The following is a 23,903-nucleotide window of genomic DNA, read 5'->3' as shown; positions in this document are numbered from 1 at the left end:
GTGCAGAAGCCTTAAAAGGAGCAAGACTAGAGCCAGTGAGAATATGTGTATATATTGACCCTATATAAAAAATTTAATAAATTAATAAAAACACTGCCAAATTCAGTCATAAGTTAGCAATGGTGTAAGTTATACGTCATGTATTTGTTGATCAGGAAACAGGTGTATGTGGGTGTGAGTGTCAGAACTGTTTGATTTGCAGCAACTTGGCATTTGATAGGACTGCAATTTGTACTCACAAATGTGGAATAAAGAAATGGAAGGTGAGTAGTAAAGAAATCAGATAATAGAAGGGTTAACAACTGTGTAATATCCACCAAAAGAAAAAGTTCCCCAGGATACTTGCATTTTTCCTTTCTTTTTATTTTTTTTTTTAAATTTATTGTTTTCCAGATCAGATCCCCTGCAGACTTCAAGGGGACTACTGCGATTCTCTGCTTGTCCCCTGCTGAATTGACAGATACAACATCCATGAGGCATTTTGCAAGCAGGCTCAAGTTTGTTCTTCCTGTGCTCTGAGCTAGATGCAAACTGGCCTCAAAGCAGGAGCCATGTGGCTGAAGAGAGCAGGCATGCAGCCCAAGTTTATAAGCCTTGTGTGAGAAGGCAGGATGTATTTTCTCGGGCTCCACATTGTGCTGTGGCAGCTATACCACTTAAGTACTGGTACAGTCAATGTGTGCTCGAGGTTGCCCAGACTGCAGGCAAAATGAGGTTTCTGCCAGTGTTGGAGACCAGGATTGACACCACTCACACCAGAGACAAACCTGATCCTTTTTTTTATGCATGTAGTGTAAGGCACATAATCAATGCTTTAAAATAATGACTTGAAAAGTCAGCCTGTAACTGGTGATATCACTGTGGGAAAGATTAATTTTCCAAAATGCTTAGAAGCCAGCAGAGTAAATTGGGTCATTTGAATAAGAATCCAGGGACATTCTGACACATTGCTTTTTAGGACAGAAATATTTTCAAATATTTGGGTTGCTTTTAATGTAGCAGGTAGAGCACAGAGAGTGGGCCAGGTTCCAAGAAGTCCTCAGAGCAGAAGTTGAGAAGCAGTCTAGAAAGGCTCCCTTCCCAGTTTGTATACATGGGCCAAATTTTTGGGCCTCTTAAACAATCCCAGTAGACTTTTCATTGTTCTATGCGCTTTGGCATAAATAATCAGCTGTAATCAGGGATGCTGTGGTGTATGAAGAACAAAAAGAACCTCTACCTAAAAATGCCCGTAACTGCCTCTTAGAGGAGAAGTGAAATTGAGGGAGATCTTCAAAGGCTTTAAAATGCATGTAATAAGCACTTACATTTTTCAGCAGATTTGCCCATCATAAGTCAAAGGTCTTACTCTCAGATATCTTCCCTGAGCTGTTAAACTGTCTTTTCTTCTGGAAGATGCATCTCATTTAAAATGGCTGCCAACTCTAATCAAAACCACCTACTTAACAATACCAACCTTTTTTTTCTTTTTTTTCCTTATTTCCACCTCAGCCTAGTTTTTTACTGATTGCTGAAGATTGCATACAAGCAATTCAATAAATAGGAAAAAAGAATTTAAAATTTGTGTTGCTGTTCTCCGGAGCCATTTCTGACAGAGACCCAAATATTTATCCAAGGGCTCAAGTGTTCTGCTGTCACATGGACATTTTGCAGCTGCATAAGAATACTTGTTACTGATAGTGTCATATTGGGTTTAATGAATTTTGCTGCATGAAATATTCTGATCAGCCACAAAGTATTTCTAAAATTCCCACAAGAAGACATGATGGTCTTGATGAAGTATATCATATTCATATTTTACATCAGGTAATAAAGCTCTTGAAGTGTTTTAAAGTGAGGCAAGTAGGATACAATTTAGTCTGGCTGTCTGGTCCCATCTAAGTGATGAGGTAGGATAGACATCCTGGTCTTCCAGCTGTAAAGTGAAACAGGGAATACCTCCACTAGTAAGGGCTGACTTTCTACTGAAAGTCATGTTGTCCACTTGCTTCATATAAAGCACCAATTTCACAAACCATCTGAGCCTGCAGACTTCTTGGCTTGTGAACTTCCATTTTCCATTTTGGATTTTTCCACTTTTCTGGACTCCCATTGCTTTCAAACTGATGTAACATGATAATGCCTCAAGTAATTTTTTGAAAACCTGAATGTGGTTTACTCTTTTCAAATTAAGCTCTAAGTAGCATTTTTTGCCATATACTGAACAGATGACTTGGGGCCTCCACAAAATTTTTAACAGAAAAGGAAATGTTCATATGTAGTCTGTTCATGCCTCAGCAGTCACTCAGCCATGGGTTCAAAATGGGTGAAATTTTTCAGTGGCTGAGGATTTCCAATACTTCCATCTAACCTGAGTCTTGAAGCATCTCATTTAATTTGGTCACAGAGAATTACTTTGCTGAAAAAACAGTCTCTGAAAAAACATGGCTAACTTTTTTTGTGACTGACACTGAGTTTAGGATTTTTCACTGCAGTGTAAGTAGAGGTGTGCAACACATCCTGTAGTAAAGCTGGTTAATGGTCTCCTAATTTGAAAACAGTGACTCTTCTATTCTTGTGTACATTGGTTTTATACCTGTGTACTATTGATTTTGGGATTACATCTGGCTTATACCAAGAAGATAGAAGATCAGGACTCCTTTATGTCAGCTGTTCTGAAAATGTTCCAAAGTTACCTAAACTAATTTCCTCCCCACCACTTTCTTTACTCTAGCTTAAAAAGAATGATTACAGAAATTATTTTTTTTTTTTGCTGCATTGTTCTTTCAGTGGTGTCTGCAATTAAGGACCATCTCATTGAACAAACAAACTGTAATTACTGCAAATTGTGGTAAGCAGTGTTAATTGAAATGCTTCAGTAAAACGGGCTAGCTTTAAGGTGGCCTTTAAGGACATTAAGTAGTAAATTCACCACTTTAAACCGTGTCATTTCAGATTTGGGAGTATTTACACATAGAACACAGCTGTGTCTTGCACAGTATAGAGTGGGCACCAGTAACAAAGTGATTTATGGAATATACAATAGGTTTCCATGCAGTCTGTGTGCAGTTGAACCCTGTGGAAAGCTGTCACGTCCATAATGTGTTTCTTGAAAGGGTCTGTCTTTAACTGCCTGTTCCTGAAGCTTACAAGGAAACAAATAAATTTGAAGTACCACCATTATGCATGAAGAAATGCTGATTTAGGCCTCTTGCAAATAGTTTTGACGTTTATAATTCACACTCCTTTGTTTTGTAACTTAAGGACTATAAAGTCATATTCTCAGGCAAGTGCATTAGTTTTATGGGGAGATATTAGGAAATATAATATTAGGAAATATATTCTCCCCAAAACTCTATATAAACACCCTAAAATCCAAATTATTTCTCAGAAGGTGCATCAGTCAATAAGAAGCCACTCAATAGCCATATGATCTGGGTCCTCTAACCACTGTGGATCACATGAGATTGTTCCTCAGCTGAGTATCAAACTACCTCTGATTTTCTTATGGTGATAGTCTTTGTCCATACCTATATGAACCACAAGAGTTCTGACGCTGCTGCACATCGCTTCAGAGAGCAGACTTACACACACTTGTGTATGCGTAACAATACATGTATATATATAAAAACATGGCATTAAAACTTGTCTGGAGGTGTGCATAGATGTTGGTAAGGCAGAGCTAAGAAATGCCAGAAGGCAAGCTGTCATATGACCTTCAACCCATTCTCATGTGTATAACACAATGTGCTTAAGAATACTGGTTGGGTTTTTTTTCACACTTCCACATTTTTTTTACAGTCCTTTAAGCAATTCTGCATAGTATAACAATTGCTGCAACTACAAAATATGGGCAGTGTCTTGCACTAGGCTGGATGTTCAGAGTCCTTAATCTTATTTAACTCACCCTTTTGCAGCTGGCCTATAGTGACTTCTAAAGAATGTCAGGTTCTTTAGAACAGCCCTAAAAGATATAGGCCATTAAGTCTGTGGTTTTTGAATAAATTTATAAATAAATTATTTCCCACAATGAATATTCATTGAATAGACAGAAAAAAAAAAGTGAAGCATTTTAATGTTTCTTGAGTAATGAAATCAGAAAATCATTCCAGATGAGGAAATGATTGTCTAAAACTGTGTGTGCTCTTTGGGACTCTACTCAGCGGTAAGAAATGTTTTCAGATATCTGAGAACATCTCAGCACAATGCAGGTAGAAACAACAATCCTTCTTAGCTCCAGAACTCTGTTCCGGTCTTGGCTGGGTACTTCTATGTAATTATTTGTCTGTGGCAGACTAAACATTAGAAAATTCTTCCTTTTTACTGTTTGTTCTTCACTGGTGCAGTTTTGGAGTCACATTCATTTTGTTGTAATCATTAGCTTTTTCTTAATTTTATGTTGGTGTAAGAATGGAATTGAGGATATCTGAATCACCATAAACCTTCCAATCTAAACTTCTCTTTCAAAAAGCTTTTCCTCTGTGTAGGGTAATTCCTGCCTCTTCCATCCTAACTCCTTGGATCATACACTTTTATGGTGAAATACAGATTCACAAGAAACTTTTAAGAGACCTTTCAGGGAGTAGTGCTCAACCAGTTAATCTCGCATAGTCATCATATCTACAATACTTGAAAGACCTTCACACTTGTGAAAGTTGTGTAGGGAAAGACTGAGTAGTCTTGTGTTTGACAAAACCAAAACCTTCTTCTGCTGGACCTTGTTCTAGAGTGAACTTCTTTGCTTAAGTTTCATTGAATCTGGGTACCTGGAAAAATACTAAAATAATAAACTGAGCAGTAATAAAATAATAAAAGTGAGCAGTTTAACGCTCTTGTCCATATATAGTCAGAACATGTAAAACATAAGATGTAATTAATATCAGAAAAATAGCAGCAAATTTAGAAGAAACCCACTGTGCAATGTGTATCTATAAAAAGTTTTCACCCTGCTCATAGCTTTAAATATATTGAGTTACGCTTAAAATGAAGATGTAATGTCAACGGTATGTAGAATTTAGGACAATCACCACACCAATATACATTTCTAATCCCTGAATTTATTTTACTTATTGATTAGAAATGCATATTGAGTTGTGCATGTTCCAAGAGTGCTTCATTATACAAGTGCTGTCTAGAAAATGTCAGTACTGATTTGCCTCAAACCTTTTCATGTCATTCTAATCCTCTTCCAAATGCTTTCATAAGCTTCATCTTACTCTGTGTTATTTAACTGAAAATCTTCTTTAAAAAGCAGTTTATTATGCTCAGCAATTCAGGAAGGAATCTTGGCCAGAATAAAATAATACACACTCTGAAAGGACCTGAAATGCCATACTTGCATACTTTTTTGTAACATGTTCAGTATAGTCATGCCATTACTCAGCTTGCAAATGGATTTATGAAGAAAAGAGGGGAGTCCCTATCTTCTGAGCCCTGAAGAAGACAAAATTACATCTGTCCTCCAGTAGTGCCAGGCATCATTTAGGAGGGAAACAATGGCAGACATAAGAGCAAGGTTGACTGTCATGACTTCCCCTTTTCAAATTACATCAGTTCTGGCCATGTATATTTAACATCTTGTTAATTTCGTTTTCCTCACTATCACAGCATTAGAGCATTTTGGGTTTGGTTGGTTGGTTGTTTTTTTTGATTTGTTTTGTTTAGATACCCTGGGTCTTGTGAATCTTTGTTTGAACAAATCAGAATGAAAAGTTGCTCATTTGGAATGAAAATTTACAGATATTAGATTTTAAGTGTTGATTCAGACTTTTAGCTTATTTTATTTTCTCTTTTTCTTTTTCTCTTTTCCTACATCAGAGGAGCAGATAGGCAATTAAATTAAATAGGCAAAATCTGGTTAAAAAATAATAATAAAAGAGTTACTTAGTTAATTGCATTTTGTGGTCACTACCACATTCAGGAAAAAACGCTCTTTAGAAATATACAAAATCTACAAGTTTGTTGGTAGATCTTAGAGTTTGTGAAAAGGAAAAAAAATCCCAAAACCTTCATCATGAAGAATTTGAAGGTCTAGGCTTACCTGAACAAAAGGAAACACCTGCCAATACCTGCTTCTAGGTATAAGGAAATTGATACAAGATCTGGAAGAAGTTACAGATGATCACTTTCAGCCAACTTTTTGACTGTCTCCAGATGCCTAATGGTACAGATCAAAGAGGAACCTCTGCATTTCAGGATGATTGGAGAAGAACGATCATTCAACTCTTGGTCCTAAATCATATTTTTTTGATCTTGTGAAATCATCATGCAACCTCCATTTACAAAGGAGGATTAACAGAGTTAGCCATTTTCTGACAAAGACACATTTTATTAGTGCCATACTATGCCACTAAAATCATTGAAATAAACTTTATCTTAACCCATTTAGTATTTTCATTAAACTCCCGCTCACACAACTGAAAAATTACTCTATCATCAGCAGCTTTATGTGTTTTTATCCTGAGATATGTTTGATGACTTTTCTTAGTACAAGTACGCAGTGTTCTCAGAAAGCCATCACAGATAACTCTCATAAAATTTGATCATCAACTTGTGTTATTGTCTGATTTTTAAAGTCATTAGAAATGTCTCTGCCTGAGTTAAGGTGCAAATGAGACCATATGCCAATGTCAATAGTATGGGTTTTATTTAATAGGAAATATGAATAAAGAGAGGGAGAGAGAGTCAGAAGAAAGAGAAGGAAAAGAGGTGAGGGGACAGAAAGAGAGTGACAGAGACAGACTCAAGGAAATATCACCCCTTCATCAATCCAATGAACCTCTAAAGCTGGTCTTGGTGGTGAGGGCCCCCCAAAGCATAGAATCTAATGGATTTATGTACTCTCAGGCCAGGTGGGAATGCCCAGGTACCTCTCCTGGAGGGCTGGGGGTGCAGTTTGACACAGTGCCCTGCAGCGGACTCTGCCTCTGGGCATCACTTTGCCTCTCAGGCACTGCTGTGCTGCGAGGCCTCAGGGATGAGTCTGGCAAGCACTTTGGGGGGCCTTGGATGGATTATGACACCCCCTCAGCTGCCTCCCGTGTGAATGTCCCATGGATGGGGGTTCCCAGGGCTGGGGATTCACAGCTGGGCCGGTTTGTGTAAGGGAGGACGGGTGTTCAGCGCCTCTGATCAGAGGTTATACCATGCACCTGAAACCTCCTCCTGCACCTCGGCTGGGGGGAGTCTGTATAAACCTGGCCCCTGTGGGCTGTGGTCTCCCCACCCCAAACACAGCCAGGGGTGATTCTCTTCTGTGTCTGGCTTTCTTGTGGATGCCTTCCTTTCCCTCGGCCTTGTTTGTTTCTCCCTAGACCTGAGATGATTGAACACCTGTGTCCCCTTTATCTTACCTAGGTGGCTTCACTCACAGTCCAAAGTTCCAGGCAGGCATCTTCAGGAGGGGTGGGCTCCTCTGGTGGTATCGTCTTTATACAGGTTTTGCTGTAATGGGCAAAACTCCTTCATAACAATGTTTAAGGTATGCATCATTTTAGTCTCTGACAGTTTATTCTTAGTCTGCTTGAACAATCTGGCTTGTCGGTCCCAGATCCTGTGAGATGGGTGTCCACTTTAGCAGCAGAAGCAAAGTTATTTTATTTAAGTCACTTTGTTTCATTGTTCAATTTAATAAAAATTGTTTCAGTGTGATTTATAACAAATGATATTTCAAAAAGAAATAGCTGTTTTTGCAAGTGGTGACACCAAATTTCTAGGCAGTTCTGCATAACATCAGTGTCTCTCCATACCATTTCATGACATTAATGAGTTCAACATGACCCAAATTCACATTGGCTTCCTAGTTAGAGTATTTCACAGAATAATTCTAAAGAAATATTTGTATTTATTAGAATGAGCAGAGATTTAGACAGAATTTCTTAATTATCTAGAAAAAATTCAAAAGTTTAGGAGGACCATTCCATTTATTATGGCTTTATCATTATCATTGTCAATATTAGTCATAGAAATACATAGTAGCTCATCCAAAATTAGAGATTTAAATCTTTTTTGGTAGGGAAAGATTATATCATCATCATCATGTTACATTTTATCATGCTTTATCCTGCATTTGTGCAGTGTATGCTGACAGAAATTCACAAGTTAAAAAGTCTAACTGGGCTGAAAATATGCAAAACTAGGATTTCCTTGCCATGATGAAATGATTCAGATTGTTTAGGTGAATGAATGAAACTGCCTTGGTAAGGGGCATTCTTGTTTCCATTTCATCGCATAAAGTTTCTGCATGGTTTCTAAAACATTTGATCACAGTCTGTGACTAAATTTGTTACACAAAGTATTGACAATTCAGAGGACTGGGAAATCAACAACCATATGAAGTTCAACAAGAGAAAGTGCTGCACCAGGAATGGTGGAAACCTGGATGTATGGATGGACAAAGTGGGGAATGAGATGCTGGAGAAAAAGGAAAAGGAAAAGGACCCAGGAAACTTGGTGGACCGAAAGTTGAACAGGAGCCAGCAGTGCCCTGGCAGCCAGGAGGGCCAAGCGTGTGCTGGGGGGCATCAGGCCAGCATCTCCAGCCGGGCAAAGGAGATTATTGTCCTGCTCTGCTCCGATCTGCTCTGCTCTGCTCTGCTCTGCTCTGGGGCAGCCTCAGCTCGAGTGCTGGGGGCAGCATTGGGCACAGCAGTAAAAAAAATATATATCAAACTATTAGAGAGTGTCCACAAGGATGATGCAGGGCCTGGAGGGGAAGCCCTACAAGGAGCAGCTGAGATCACTGTGTCTGTTCAGTCTGGAAGAGATGGGGGGAAGACCTCTTTGTAGACTTCAACTTTCTTGTGAGGGGAAGAGAGGCAGACCCTGATCTCCTCTCTGTGATGACCAGTGACTGGACTCAAGAAAATAGCGTGACATGAGTTGGGGTGGTTCTGGTTGGATGTTGGGCAAAAGTTTTAGGAAGGCTGGACATTGGAACAGATTCCCCAGGGAAGTGGTCACAGCACCAAGCCTGAAAGAGTTCAAGAAGCATATGAACAATGCTCTCAGGTCTGTGGTGTGGTTCCTGGGTGTCCTGTGCAGGAGCTAAGCAGGAGTTTATGATCGTTTTGGGTTTCTTCCAACTCAGCATATTCTTTGAGTATATCTGTAGTTTAGCGTGTTTGAAATAATGTTGTCGATGTAAGGATATTGATTTAGGTGCTCCATCATGAAGACTAATAATGAAAGGACACAAGTTGGAGCACTTGGAGAGATAAGTTGAAACTTTAAGTGCAGCTTTTCAGAAGAAAAGTTCCTCCTGACAGTTAAAGACTGAACCACATAAAAAGGGAAACCACTCTAATTTTTCAGGCACCTCCAAATTTACGTAGCATCAGAATAGATTTTTTTACTGAATTTGGCCTGTAAACCCTCATTATATATACTAAACAATATATACAAATAGATTATTTGCATTTACATTTACATTTACATTTATATATATTTATATACATTCTGTGTTGCAGTCAGCAACCTCAGGATCTTGTCCAGGGAAGCAGCAGGGTTCTGGGGACCAGCATCAAACACCAACGAGATGGGCTCCCGTTCATGAAACCATTTATTCAGTATGGGAACAAAGTCAGGTCCAGAACAAAGAGCCCCGAACAGAGGCACAGCAGGGGTTTCTGAGGGGAAGAACTCTTAAGGGTGGAGTTCAGGAGAAGCACACCAAGGGAGAACCCCCCCAGGGGTTCAGAACACCTGGGCCACCTTTCACAAGGGGTTTGGGGTGGGACAATGTAACTCTTTGCCTCCCCTGAGGCCGCTGCCACAATTCTGTATTCAGAATTCCTGAGCCTGCACCACGTCCAGTTCTGGGCCTCTCACTTCAAGAAAGATCTTGTAGTGCTGGGGCCTCTCCAGAAAAGGGCAAAAAAGCTGAGGAAGAGTGTAGAGAAAAAGTCATATCAGAAGCAGGTGAAGGAGCTGGACGTGTTTAGCCTGGAGAAAAATGAGGCTCAGTGGAGTCCTTATCACTCTCTCCAGCTGCCTGGGAGGAGAGACAAATGGGATTGGGCTATTTTCCTACACAACCAGTGACTGGATGAGAGGATACAGCCTCAAGCTGTGCCACTGAAGGCTCAGGTTGGATATCAGGAAGAATTTCTTCACTGAAAGGATTGTTAATCATTGGGATGGGTAGCCCAGGGAGGTGGTTGAACCACCATCCCTGTTTATAAAAGACTGCTCATATCACTTTGTGCCATGTTCTATTGACAGAGTGGTAATCAATCAAAGGTTGGACTCAATTATTGCAGAGGTCTTTTCTAACCTAAATAATTCTCTGATCCATAAAAGGAGGATATTCCTCCATCTCATAATCCCATGAAAAGAAATACATTAAACCACTGTTTAGGTACCGGTTTAGGTACATGGTACAGGTTTAGGTACCATGGTGCAATACACAGAGTGAAGGATCCCAGTATTCCATAATCTCTGAAAAAATGATCCTGCCACAGATTACATGCTATTATCAGTGTTTCTCCATCAACTACACTGCAAAATGATACACAGCCTGACTGTTTAGCCATATGTGGCTTGTTTATGCTATATTGCTTTGCATTTAGAACACACATTTGTCCATTATTTTTCCTCCTAATGTAATCAGCTCCAGTGAGCAAAAGATACAAGAGTTTGAAGAGTCCTTCAGTAGAGAGTTCCCAAATGGATTCCTCACTTGCAAATAAATAAATATAATCCATCTAAAATTTCAATATATTTAATGCTTTTATTCCTCATGAAGAAGACCGAGAATTCTGAAAACTATTTTGGATTTCTTATCTCCTCACATATTGTGCCATAGTCTCAGCACTTTAACAAAAGCTTTAATCATTAAAACCTGGGTGATGAGGAAAATGTATAAGTTGAACAATCCCATAATAATCATTATGAGAAAGTGATCTGCAGAAATGACATCTAAGCAGCTTCTCAGAATCCCTTTGATTTCTCTATTGCAGTAAAGGAGCAAGATTTTACTTAATATTCAGTGGGTTTTGGGTCTCTCACACAAACTTTGACTCACAAAAATATAAATTAAGATAAAGAATAAATTCTTTAAGCAGTTCAATTCATGTCTGAGATGAAAGATTAGACAAAATGTCTCTGCAACTATCAGCTTCATTGTCCATCACACTACTGGTCTTTGTCCAAGTTTCAGTAATTTTATGTACCTGGATTTTCTCTAAATTTTGAGATTTCCAATGAAATAGAATTGAATATATTTTTAAAAATTCAAGACATGCTCTTGAAACTAACTTCACACTAGGCAGGTTGAATTTTGGCTTCCCCAGCTGTAGCAACTCAAGCTCAAAAACATGCTGACTTCCCAACAGCTCTTGGTGTTTCCAACATTCACTTACTCCATGAACACTCCCCAGGAAAAATACCTCTGACCTACGCTTCATGTCCTTGCTTCAGGGCCTGGCTTTCCTCAGGAAACAGTGACAAGCTGAAATGCAACACTCAGGAAATTTGTTTGCTTTTTTGCTTCTGTGGAGGGAGAAAGATGGAAATACAGCACCTAAAAGGGTACACATATAAAAATTAGACTGATAGCAATACTGAGAATCTACCAGGAAAATATCTTAAGAGGAGCATTCCACTCAGTTGTCTATCCACTAGATGACCTGAGATTTTGGCCACCCTTCCAAAAATACTCTCTACACATCCCACCAAACAGTAGTGCTTTTGGTAGGGAATGTCTAGTCTTTGTTACCTATTTGGTAGAACCAAGGAGAGGAATTTTCAGTGGAGTACCCTGAACTATGGAATTTATTATATTTTTGGTCCAACAGAGCTCCAGCATCCTGACTCTGAGGACATATTGCCACCTGAAGTCTTCCTAAGAAAAAAGAATAAATGTGATAGGTTAAACTGATTCTTGGAGGAGCTGACAGTGGTTCACATAAGAAATGTTTCCTAATACTTTCCATCAGATTTCAGTTCACTACTTGGCCCGCGATTCTTAAACATCTATCATATTCATCGATGTATTTTCATTTCTCTGCTACTCTCTTGTGATGGTAAAATACCATCACATTGATGGTTCCGTAATCCTGTTTTCATATTTTTCAGCTACTGTTATTAACTTTATTTTTTGTTTTACATTTTAAGGCCTCTATTGCTGGAGGTGATATACCTCAGTAACATGAAGCAGGCAAATGTTGCTCTTCCTTCTACTTTCGTAACAAAGGTGCCAAAACACTAAGCCAGTCAGATTGTGATCCACAAGTACTATCTTCATGGTTCAGGATCCATATTAATTAAACATAAATCCTATTGAAATGAGTTAAATCTTGGACTCTCAGCAACCTGATCTAGTGGGTGGCATCCCTGTCCATGATATGGGATTTGAAACTGGATAATCTTTTACATCCTTTGTGACACAAGCCATTCTATGATCCAGTGATTCTATGATTCTATGATGAGACTAAGCAAAAAACATGAAATCTGGAAAAGAAAGCTAGTGGCCAGACTGTTTTCTTTGTTTCCCCTCTGTTTTCAATATGTTTATAATTTGACCATGAGAATACCTTGGCTGGTTAGACCATGTTGCAGTAATACCAGGGATGCTGGTTTGGTCCTTGTATGGATCATTCACTTAAGAGCTGGACTCAACCATCCTTGCCCTTTCCAATTCACAGTATTCTGTGATTTTCTGCCTGCTTAAATTTCCACTCTGTATAGGTGGATCACAGTCTTCTATCCACCACATTGGGTAGAAAGATATATTTATGAGAAAGGAATCTATGTTCCAAGGATGAACCCCATTTCTTGGGGTCCAGAAACAAGTGCTGCCAAAAAATCTTCCCAGTGTTTAGAAAGGAGAGCTACAGCAAGATGATGGGAATAAACCTCTAAAGCCACTTCAACTTTCTTTCCATAGTCTGACCTCATTCTTTTACTGCAGAAAGTATCAAAATACCAGACTAAAACAGCTGTATATTCTGAAATGTTTAGTGTCCCTAGGCCTTAAAAGAAGTGACACTTTCCCTCTTTCACAATTTTCATGCCAGCATTAGTCCAACACTCCCGTGATCAGAGGAGGCAATCACAGCAGCTTACTAGTGACCTCCTGAACTACATACACGTTTGTCAGACCATGCTTTGATTCATGGTCCTCTTTAGGTCTAAAGTTGAGCAGAGACTGTAGGTACCCCTATATCTACAAGAGATAATTCAGAAACTTTGGGGGTGAAAAATCATTCCTAGAGTAATTTTTTATTTTTTCTTTTTAATTAATGTCAGAGCTATGATATTTGTAGCATTCCATAAAAAAAAATACCATGAAATAAAAATAAATACAGCACTAGAAATTGAAACAGGTCAGTGGTTTGATGACAACTTTAGAAGCAGGTAGTGGTCATAATGTGTGCATTGATGTTAATTTATGCTTTGACACCCTTGGCCTGGAGGTAGGCTGTAAAATAGTTCTTCAGAGGTCAGTTTCACCAAATATTCAGACGTGAGGTTTGCTGGGGCACTGTCCCAAAGCCAGTCATGGTAAACATTTGGTTTAGAATCGACATAAATTTATATGGGTTTTTTTGGGAATTCATTCCAATATTCAAACATGTCATGAAGGGAACAGATGAAATTGCCACAAAAAGATAAAAGATATTTCATAGACACATACAGACAGTTAGGGTTTTCTTTTTTTCAGATAAATGGAAGATTCATGTTGATATTCCATACATTCTCATTGTGTGTGACCTCTGGCTAATGCCAAGGCAAAACAGTCTTTCTTTCTTTTTCACTGTGGGTTACTTTTTATCTAAAGTTGTTAGATTTTTTAAAATTTCCTACTATTTTGCATTTATTTTCTGTATGTTTCACCTTGTTGTTAAAAGCGCAAAATTTAACACAACGTATTTAGGAAAACTTTTCAATAAAAATGGAAAGGAATTTAATTCCTATTCCTCTTGCGCTCTACTCTGAATTAACATAACTAACTGAAGATTCATCCCATTAAAGGAGAGTTATATTGATGCACACTAGGGAAAATTGCATATCAGTTAATTTTTTTTTTAAGAAGCCTTTAGTCACATTAATGCTACTGAAATCCTGTATGCATATCTACCACAGCCATGCAGTTTTCCCAAGGTAGAAATTTAGAGAGGGAGTTGGACCTGCAAAAGACTGGAGAATAGGAAGGTGTTGGAGAAGGTCTGGAATTTACAGCACTTATGGAAAATGAAAAAAAAAACAAGTCCTCTGATAGTTTTATTAAAAAGAGCCTAGTAAATTAGTAGGGCTGGAGGACAAGTGATTTCTGCCTTTTGTTTTAAACAAAACTTTGAAGGCAGTGATAGCACGGTGCCAGGGCAGCATCTTTGGAATTGCTCACTTGGGTCTTGAAGGATCAGGCCCTAATTATTTACTGCCAGGGATGGGCGGCCTGCATGCTTTCAGGCTGTGCTTTCCCAAGACAGTTTCTGCTGCCTCAAAAGGCCTTTTTTCACACACAAGATCCCATCTTGGATCTTGTCTAGAGGTCCACTCTTAACTGCTGCTGGGAAGAGGTTTGAAATCAGCAGGTCAAGCAGATCGTTTGAAGATAGAACCATTTATTCAGCAGTTAGAACAGGAACCACAGCCAGCCAGGAGAGCCTAAATTTTATGTCTGGCATATCTCATTAAAGCAGGGCTTTGCACTTTGTGGTCTCCAGCTGAGCGTGTAGCACCGCAGGAGGATTGCAGTGACAGGTGTGTGTTCATCACTTCTGTATAATTGGTTAATGAAGGACACTTTCAGTGTGGCAGTTTGGGACAGGCAGGCCCATCCTGGTGCTGTTGGGTAACGCTGCGCAAGAGAAGAGCGAGGTCACGGGGGCTGTGCTGATCCGTGGTGGCTCTGCCCAAGCTGAAGGAACTGGGTTCTCTCCTGCTCTCTGTGTCTTACACATGAGCAGCTCCAGGCTTATTATGTTTGCCTCTGCCACAAGAAGTTAGTGAAGAAGGCAAAGTTGTCCATATCAGGCCTGAAACTCTACTAATTAAACTGCTAATACTCCAATGAAGGCTTTCAATAATAATGAATATTTTTATAATGTAGGCGATGGCATACTTGTGCCAGAAACATAGGGTCATGTGCACACTTGGTTTATCTCCAACTTAAGCTGGTAACGGTTGCATCATGAGCATTATCCATTACAGCCCAGAATGAGAATATAATCATGATTTATAGAAAGAAGTGGCATTTGAAGTAGTTAGTGTGAAACTTGTATTTTAATTCTCAGCATAAATTGCTTAAAAGTGTAGCTGTCAGAGGCAGTCTTACATATCTGTAAAGTTCTCAGATGAGTTGCGGTCTATGTGTGTGATATTTAATAATAAAATAAGGCAGCTAGTCTTCCAGGATTGTTTTTCTTCTGGTTAATTTTTTTTCCTATGAGCTCAAGCCCAGTGTGAGACCCTGAGGAAGGCTGCACTATGTTTCAACCCCTGCCATAGGCCATAACTACTTAGTGTTTAAGCAGATTACATCCTGTGAAAAGATACTTTTGCATGCTAGACTTACTGTTAATCCACAAAAAGATTAAAAAAAGATTAAAAAAGATTAAAAAAGATTAATAAACAGTTAAAAAAAAATTTTCAAAACCAAACGAAAACCACCTTCCCATTTGAATTGTGTATTTTTATTACAATCAGGAAAGCAAAGCAGACCTAAGAGGAAATTAGGATTCTCTGCAGGTACTACTACTTTTGGAAGGTAGGAAACTTATGGCCATGTCATTGGAGATGACATTTTCGCACTCCTTGAATCCTTTATCAAAATTATGTTTGGAAAATGGATGAACAGTGTCTCCGAAACAAGAATATCCCTTCCATGGCTTTCCCAAGGTTATATTTGAGTGCTCTCCTATTGTCTGATGATCCTATTCCACTGGTGGGTTTATAGATGTGCAATAAAAAGCTTAATCTGTTGGTCTATAACATGCACGTGAGGAAATCGGCTGTTGTGGTAAATGCAGTGTCCACAGATTTATTAAAAATTCTTTCATTTCTGTAAGCACCAACTATGCCTATAAATCACTGCTGCCAAAGTTTCTAAAAGTTTCTTGCACACGTTATGGAAAGGAAAGCCATGACTCTACTCTAGCCACTGGGATCAGTCCTTCACTTGTTACTGGATCACATCATTTTACATTTATCTTGTGTAAAGGACAATGCAGAAAGCTGCTGAGAATTTCATTACCCATGTCTAAACTAAGCTTTGTAACTGTAAAGGGCTCACATTAAAAATTGCATTGAAATCATACTTTGCAATATAACAAAATCTACAGTAAATTGTTGAAGCAAAGAGAAAACGAGGGGAAAGGCTGACAAGAGAAGATTTTTTTTTGCCCTGTGGGCTACTGGTAATTTTCAAAAGGATGGGAGCAGAACTGTATCAAGATTGGGTGCAGTATGTATCTGTTTCTGAAGCAAGGTGTTCCAGCTTAATTCCATGTACTTCATGGAGAAACTGTGTCAGCTGTGCAAAGAAAAATAGTCAAAATGTTGTACTTAGCAGTTTTTAAATCCGTATCTCACAGCATAAGTTGATTAGAAAATATAGTGGTCATCCAAAAACTGTTTCTTGCTCTAACTTGAAAAACATTTTGTGAAGACTTTGTGCTTCTTTACCCATTTTCATCATAATTACCTGAAATCATATCATAATATTCAATTACTGTAATATTAGAATTTTATCACTCAAATTTCCTTTCTTCTCCTTCCTTATTTGTAAGTTTAAACATTTATCTTGCTGTAGAGTGACACCTTCAAAACACCAAGGGGAAAACATCTTGGGTTCATGCCTCCATATTTAAGAAGTATGGATAGGGGTTCAAAATCAATTACATCAACAGAAAAATATTCTAAGTGCCACTTTCTTGTCTCTGTTGCACATTTTTGCATATGCTTAAGGCTAGGATTAATGATTTCAAGATACTACCAAATTTATTCTTACAAAGGTATGTGGTATCCTGTTGTTTATCCACGGCTGCTGTGTATAACATTTCCTAGATTCTAGAGGAATAAAAAAAAGGAAAAAAATGTATCCAGAAGAAATACTCTGAAGTGCTTTTAGTTTATCTGGTGGACAAATAAAATAATATTTTATTGTAAAAGATATCTCTTCCTATTTATGGAAAATCTTTTGTTTTATACTTCTGCTGTATCTCATGCTTTCAACATTCATCTGGTGCTTCATTCTGGTTTGTCATGTCATAAATTCTCCCTTGAATAAGTCCATCTTCGAAGCTTTTAATGATTGCTATTCATGCAAGAAATATTACCCAATTTATAAATCATATTTCACAGTGAGTCAAACATTTCCTACCTCTAATTCAGTAAAGGGTTTTGAAAGTTAGACATCTACTCCTTATAACTTTGTCAATCTTTCTCTTAGATAAAAGATGAAGATGCAAACATACTTAGATAATCAGTAGTCTGGTGGTTTTTATCTTTCAATCTTGATCTAAAATGTATTTGTAAAGAACAGTCAGAAAACAGAAATATTGGTCATAACTGATTCTCACCACTCCCACAAATCATCAGAGATATTCTACACGTTCAGATTAATGACCAAGATCTTATAGCGCAGCAAAAACCCATCGGATATAAACATATATTTAGGAAGATGAGATGAGCTCTTGATGTCAGATTTTCAAACTTGGTGTCTCAAGGTGATTTTATGATGATGTTCCATTCCCTATTTGTCTTCTCTATGCCCAGAAATCACTGCTGTAACTTTAGTGTGGGCCCAGGGGAGAGGCAGGAGCCTTGGGGACTCCTGCATGGGCTTTGTTTGAAGCCTTGCTCCAAGCTTCTGGGTGCAGTGCAGACTGGACATTACCGTGTCGCTTAGCTGGCTTGGGCTTTTGTTAGCTTAAGAAGTTTCTTTTTTTCCCTTTCCCTGGCCTGGAGAGGCTATAGCATCAGCCTTCTGGCACCTTTTACCATGTGGCTTTTTACCTTGAGGTATCTGGCTCAGTTTTGGTCGGAGATCAGACAATCACTGAGACCTGCAGGAGCTCCAGGAGCCACTCTGGCCAGCGTGAGACGTCGGGAAAACCTGAAGCAATGAGAGAAAAGACACAAAAATCCATCCACTCCTCCTGCTGAGGAGGAGACCAACACCAGAAGTTCAACAGGTTCACATCTGTTTTGCTTGAGCTGCAGCATGAACTTCTTTTTTCCCTTCCCTAAGACAAAAGCCAGTTGCTATTTTGTGCCCCCTTTGCCACATGGACAGCACATTTATTTCTCCCCCTGGCATCCTGGGTTTTTTACTTCTGCTATGGGGGGTGTGTGGGTAAAGGTTCTGAAAGTATTTCATTTTATCCCATGTATCTACTGTTTATTAATTTTTTTTCCCATGCCGTAAATGCACTTTGTTTGTCAATAAAAAAGTTTTACTTCACCTTTACTCCCTTGAACCAATTTTCTCATTGGCAGAAAAAGGATTTCTGCCCTTTTTCTTAGAGGAAACACTCCTTTCAAAGTGTTTTCTCCTAAAATTGTCTCTAAACTGAGACACATGGACATAGATCTTTTCACACAAAATACGGTTAAGATGGAAAAATCTGTATCTCTTGTTCCCAAGCATATAAGGATGGGAAAATGTGTAAATCCCCATTTATTTATTTATTTGATATTTTATTATCATTTATTTATTGAAAATATGCTATGTTCAAAATCCAAATTAACCATTATCAATAGTTATTAATATTAATTGTACTAAAGCAGCACATGGCAGGTCAAGTAAAAATTAAACCCATTTTTTTAGGACTCATAGAATATCAAATATTCTGGAATACCTGGTTTAACACTGAAAAGGAAAAAAACCTTTCAAAGGGTAAGCAAAGAAAGTGATTGATAAGTTAGCCAAGCAGCCCAGAAGATTTGTAGAAAGACTGGGAGCAAAATACAGACCTACCAGTTGCCAGTGTAATTTTTTTTTTCCTAAGACTAGGCTGGCATCAAAATTTCATTAAAGTTTATTGAAGATTTTCTAAACTAATTTTCTTGAAATTTATGGTCCTTATGGGAGAAAGGAATGTGGACCAAGATAGCTGCCCTGAAGACATTAGTATTAAAAATACTAGTTAAATAATTTTCTCTCTTCAAAATACATACTAAAAAGTCATGTCCAGATTCAGATAATTTGGAATATTTTCTCTAAATGTATTAATTCCATAAAGCGTCCATTTAGACAGAAAAGCAGAATTAGGACTTAGAGTCTGATAGATCTTTCTCAAATCTGGCTAAATATCTGATTAACCTTCTTCAGTTTTTAAGTGCCTTAAGTTTCATTTGGAAATCTACGACATACAAATTACAACATTTCTGTATTCAGAAAAAGAGTGCTTGGACTTTTTTGGTTCAAGTGTGTTGTTACTTTCATTACAAATGCAGCTCTTTCCTTCTAGGTCAGCCATGAAAATCTTCCCAACACTGCAACCTGGAAAATAAAATCTTTTCAAACCCATAGTAAACTAAGAAATCAAAAAATATTTCTAAGTTCTTCAGTGAAGAGAATAACTATTAAAGCCACTAAAAATACTAATAAGTTGCAATACTTGTTTAGGTGTGTTTATTTATAAACACTCTAGACAAGTACAGCTTCTTGAATTTACCCATGTTGCATAGTTTGAAGTTTTTCAGGCACTCTCAGCTCAGCTGTCAATATCAAAAGACAATAGATAAAAACTTGCTGAAGAGTTCCTGTGGTTTTGTTTAGAAAATATGACTCAATGTTTAACTCAAAAATTTACATGCTTGAAAGCAAAGCAAGCAGATGGCAATAGTTTCTATTTTGTTTTCAGGTAGAATATTGTAAAGTTTTGCAGTAAAAAAGGTATCAGAGAACAAAACTTTCTATAAAACACCCAATGTAGCTATTCAAATATAGAGACATCATTTAGCCAGAAAACCCAAAAATATTTTGGCAAGGGAAGAGACTAGGACCCTCACAGCCAACAGTGTTCCCATCCATAAATGAATATTTGGCTCATCTCTAGTTGCCCCCAGCAAGAATCTGCCACCTGAAGCTGTAACAGCATAATTCAGATGCCTTTGTGACATACGTCTTCTCATGGTTCCTTCAAATCTGGCGTGGAGCAGCTCATTCACTTCAAGCCCAGCTGGGTATGTATGGTATAAGATGAATAAATATGCTTTGTCTCCCCAAAGCTTCTAGGGAATCAAAATCACCATCCAAAGACACTATACACCCTGCAGAGATAAACTTTTGTTTAAGGCTTTGGCCTAATTCTTAAGCACCTGCACCAGAACCCTCCTGTCTGAGTAAGGCGGTAGCTCCTTGTTTGGGACAACAGACAGGTAGAAAAGGCTGAAAAGTGATAGGAGAGATTAAGGGGAGGCAAGAAGGGAAAGAACAGAGTGATATCCTCAAAGCATTCTATCTTAGGACTTAGGAGCCTTTATCAGAGTTAACTGTTAATTGTTCCTTTTGTTACCATCCAAAAACTTTTCCATAAGAGATATAATGATGGAAAAATCCCAACAAACAAACAAACAAACAAATAAACAAACCCTAGCCAAAACCAAAACCAAGTGAAAAACCACAACAGAAGAGTGGTGTCGTAGTTTTAAAGCAGTAACTAAAAAAATTACTTATTTCTTGCTGTGAGATATGAATTAGAACAAGAGCAAAACAGGTTTAAAACTTAAAAGGAATAAAGAAAGTTTATTAACAAAACTACAAGAATAAAAACACCAGAATAAACTTCCAGAATACTCTTTTATCCCCCACTACCTGACCATTCCTTCGTACACGTGACAACATAGAGACAGAAAAACTTTAGAACTTTGGTGGTTAAAACAGTCCCAATTTCTGCTAGAGTCTTTTCATCAGCCTTTGTAGAGAAACAGAAGTCTTCTTCTGCTAATATATGAAGTTTCTCATGAGAAAACTATTTCTGTTATACTTTTCTATTTTTCTGATGCCAGCTGCCCAGAAATCCTGTCATCAGAGTTCACTCCTCCCATTTCACATCACTCTGAGGTGTGTATGGGCCATGAGTCTAGGGATGTCATTTTAAGGATGAGTTATTCAAAGGCAAAAGTTCTCTTTATCTGTCTCTGTGAGCTTCTCTGGAAACAGTTTTCTCATTGCTCTCAAGGCCTCAAGTCATCGCTTCACTCTGTTCCAGCACCTCACTGTATCACAATTACTCTCTCTTTTGCTCAAAATCCACACTTTGAACACTCTATTCCTCCCAATATACTCTGTCATGAATTAAAGGAGTCTTTTCAAATTACTATTGTCCATCTCCATAGCTTTAACAGAAAGATATTTCAGGTTATAAAGCATCTCCTTATTCTCTCTCCATCTAAAACTTAACTCTTTTCTTCACTGTTATTGGTGGTTTTATGATGCCTTTTTCATGCTGATTGTCTGTCTCTCTGGGAAAAAGGAGTAATCTGTACATTTTACCCAGGTAGTAAAAGAATTAAAGTCTTAGAAAAGCTGCAAGAGTTCATGGTATCAGGTTTCAGTCCAGCAGCAGAAACTGAAAACTAAACCAAGATGGCCGGCTCTGCTTCTCCCAACCCACCCCCCCCGCGGCCTTGTCCGGCCTGAAAAGGGGGTAGGAGGCCTAGACAGAGCCTTGTTACCTCTCCAGAAGCCGGAAACACAAAAAAGACAAGAGAGCTTTGACTGTACATCTTAAGGGGGTGTTCACAAGTTGACTTCACTTTTTAATGGTCAAAACTGCTGTCAATTCTTAGAAATGACTGATAATTGGTCAGGAGGAAAGACTCCCATCAGCCACCAGCAGCTCCAACTTCCTTAGCTCCCAAAACCACCTTAAAGGTAAAGCCACCCCATGACAAGTGGCTAATTGCTTGAGAAATACAGATAACAGAGGAGGTGACATCACACAATAACTCTGTGATTCACACCTTCACTCAACATATGGGAGACATAGATTCAATTATTTTCTTGGCCTCCAAGGTTTCCAAACCATATCTTTCATGAAGGCTGCTGAACTTTCAAATTATAGTAAATTTGTGGTAGGAGGGGGAAATGTGCTGCTCATTCTATTCTGTGCTGGAGCAGTTTCACTGGCCATTGAAAGGGAACTCAGTGGGCCAGGTAGAAACAGCAAAAAGGATCACCAGCAGAGTGACTGAGGTTTTTCTCCCAGAGCACATGCCAGTCTTGTCCTGCTCTGGGAATATTTAGATGAATTTTCCAAAGGGTGTTTTGGTCCCATTGCACATCTACCCAAAGAGTGGTGAATGGCTTTCAAGTCATCCAATTTCTGTGGCTTAGTAACCATTGTGTTCTGCCCAGACCTGTTTTCTGGTGGCTACAGAGTTTGTGGTTTTAGGGAGGGTGCAGATTGTTGCACTAAGGCTCTACAGGACTCTATCCAAAAGCTGTTCCTCACCTACCTGCAAGAAATTGCAACTAAAAGTAGCAACACTGGAAAAAGTGTGATATTTATTATAAATTATTGACATCCCATGCTCTTACTTTTTCATTAATTTAAGTTCAAGGACTTTAGTGCATATACACTGTCAGGCAGAGTATTAATACAAATTTAGGTATTGTACAGGTATTGTAAATTAATACAAATTTAGGTATTGTACAATCAGTGTGTGACTAGGAGATTAGACTAATCTAAATTATAATATCACAACAATTTTAACACTGGATTGTTAAGGATATGTTTCCACAATGCATTTCACATCAGAAAATTTCATTCAGAGTCATCTAAATTACGTTCAAAGTGTGATTATTCTCATTTTGTAGAATTTTTGCTTCATTTTGCCATCATTTCACCCAGGAAAATGAGTGTAAAAGGTGCATCCTAGGAATATTCTTTGGGTTTTGTTTATTCACTATGCTTTGTCTCCTAAAACAGGACTGACCAAATTGTAGGAACAGCAATCTGCAGAGCACTGTAAGCTCCTCTAGATAACCACTGGGGAAAAGAAAGAGTTATTTATACACTGATCCATCAGTTAACAGTCAAGAAGGAATATTAAGAAAATCAACTGAAACTCTCAGTGTAGCACAGCTTTAATCCTTGAATGTACAAACTACACAGAAAATTCTACTCATTTTAAAGTGTATTCATTAAATTAGAATTAAATATATGTTACATATAAAAATAATATTTAAGTAATATTTAAATAATATTTAAAAGATTGGATGTGAGATGTTTCAGCGTCCCAAGCTTTTCAGCCCTTCACCAACTCATTTCTAAAGTGAGTCAGGTAACATCTGTATTGGGAAGAAAGGAAATGCGTGGAAAAATTACATAGGCTGTAAACTCAATATGGAGAGTGGGAGGGGAAGAAAATTAATTTTCCCAGTTACTGTTTCATTAATCAAAATATTATTGTTAGCTAATCCTGTCTCCCTTTTCCTCTTATATCTAAAGATCTTCTATTGCTATATAAATGCTTTAGTATATATTTTTTATAGTCTTGAAAAATTACTTCCTTTTCCTTTTAAAGTCATGAATTATGGAAGTCTTGCGCTTAAGTCCCCTGTTTATAAAGATAATTTATGTATTTGGGTTCTATTAGAAAAAGTAGGAGACAATCAAACATGGTAAGTGCCCCTAGTTCTTGCATATTTTTCAACAAATATTTTCAATTACTTAAGTAATCTAGTGTTTTTCTATGTTTTGAGGGAGGCCCTGGATACACTATGTTCTTGAACTTCTTGGTACAGAACCAAAAACTGCAGATAAAACTCCTGTTCTGCCATGGACCCTCCAAAAGGGTACCTCCCAAACACTGCCATTGTTCAGTAAGGATTAATTTTATCTGAACTGCTTTCCATACATGAGTGGCTAAAACATGCATTTAAGCTGAGTCCCTGGTGCAAAGCATGAACTGTTAATTCATTTTAAGCAACACAGTACTCTTGGTGACATTTGGCACTCTTGGTT

The sequence above is a fragment of the Parus major genome, chromosome Z (assembly GCF_001522545.3).
Source record: "Parus major isolate Abel chromosome Z, Parus_major1.1, whole genome shotgun sequence".
Classification (NCBI taxonomy): Eukaryota; Metazoa; Chordata; class Aves; order Passeriformes; family Paridae; genus Parus; species Parus major.
This window is presented reverse-complemented; position numbering follows the sequence as displayed.